Raw genomic sequence first — 1,685 nt, forward strand, 5'->3', positions numbered from 1 at the left:
AGGTTGTAGATCAGCCTGAGCCAGAGTGAGACCTCGTCTCTAAAGGTAGCCGGGCGTTGTGGCGGGCGCCTGTAGTCCCAGCTACTTGGGAGGCTGAGGCAAGAGAATCACTTGAGCCTGAGAGTTTGAGGTTGCTGTGAGCTATGATGCCACGGCACTCTACCAAAGGCAAGAAAGTGAGACTCTGTCATCCCACCACAAAAAAAAGAGAAAGATAGAAAGAAAAGAAATATACACATGCAGTTTTCACATTCGGCGAGATCTCACAAAATGCCCTCCCTCCTTCCACCAATCCCCTCTCCCTCCTTTCCCCTCCCTCTTGCTAGACTACATTTGTGTTTTATCATTTGTATGAGTGTGTAAGTGTTTATAAATTGGATTCATAGTATTCCTAAGAATATGTTCCAACTCCATCCAGGTAAACATAAAAGATGTAACCATCTTTTTTATGGCTGAATACATATACCATGGTATACCTATATCACAATTTGTAAATCCATTCATGTATTGATTGGCATTTGGGTGCTTCCGCAACTTGGTAATTATGGATTGGGTACAATAAACATTCTGGTGCAAATGTCTCTGTGGTAAAGTGATTTTTGTTCTCCTGGATAGACACCTAGTAATGGAATTGTGGGATCCAATGGAAGGTCAACTTTGAATTCCTTGAGGAGTCTCCATACTTTTTTCCCATAAAGGTTGTATTAGTTTGCAATCCCACCAGCAGTGTAGAAGTGTTCCCTTCTCTCCACGCCCACACCAGCATCTGCAGTTTGGGGACTTTGTGATGTGGGCTGCTGTTCTTACTAGGGTTAGGTGTTACCGTAAGGTGGTTTTGATTTGCATTTCTCTTATGATTAAAGACAATGAGCATTTTTTTCATGTGTTCATTACCATTTGTCTTTCATCTTTGGAGAAGTTTCCATTCAAGTCTCTTGCCCAGAAAGAAATGGGGTTGTTTGTTCTTTTCTTACTGATTAATTTGAGTTCTCTGGGGATTCAAGTTATCAGACCTTTGTCATTATCATAACATGCAAAAAAATCTCCCATTCCAAAGGCTGTCTGTTCGATTCAGCCGTAGTGCCGTTACCTGTGCAGAAGCTTGTTAGCTTGATCAAACCCCGGGAATTTGTTTTTGGTGTTGCTGCAATAGCCAGGGGGTTCCTCCTCATAATACATTTTCCCAGGCCAATAACTTCAACTATTTTCCCCGTTCTCTCTTCTAGTATATGTAAGGTTTCATGTCTTAAATTTAAATCTTTTATCCAGGGAGAATCAAGTTTTGTTAGTAGTGAGAAGCGTGGGACCAGTATCACTCTTCTACAGGTTGCTATCCAGTTCTCCCAGCACCATATGTTAAATAGGGATTCTTTTCCCCAATGCACGTTTTTGTTAGGCTTATCAAAGATCAAACAACGATATGTGGCTGGGTTCATGTCTGGATTCTCGATTCTATTCCATGTATCTACATCTCTATTTGTGTGACAGTACCATGGCACAAAAATGTCCATGGCTGTTTTGATCACTATAGATTTGTAGTATAACCTGAAGTCTGATAGCATGATGCCTCCAGATTTTTTTTTATTTCTAATTATTGTATTGGCTATTTGGGTTTTATTCTGATTCCGCATAAAACGAAGTTCTATTCTTTCAAGTTCTTTAATTTATGACATTGGTGCTTTGAT

Source organism: Nycticebus coucang, chromosome 17 (assembly GCF_027406575.1).
Source record: "Nycticebus coucang isolate mNycCou1 chromosome 17, mNycCou1.pri, whole genome shotgun sequence".
NCBI lineage: Eukaryota > Metazoa > Chordata > Mammalia > Primates > Lorisidae > Nycticebus > Nycticebus coucang.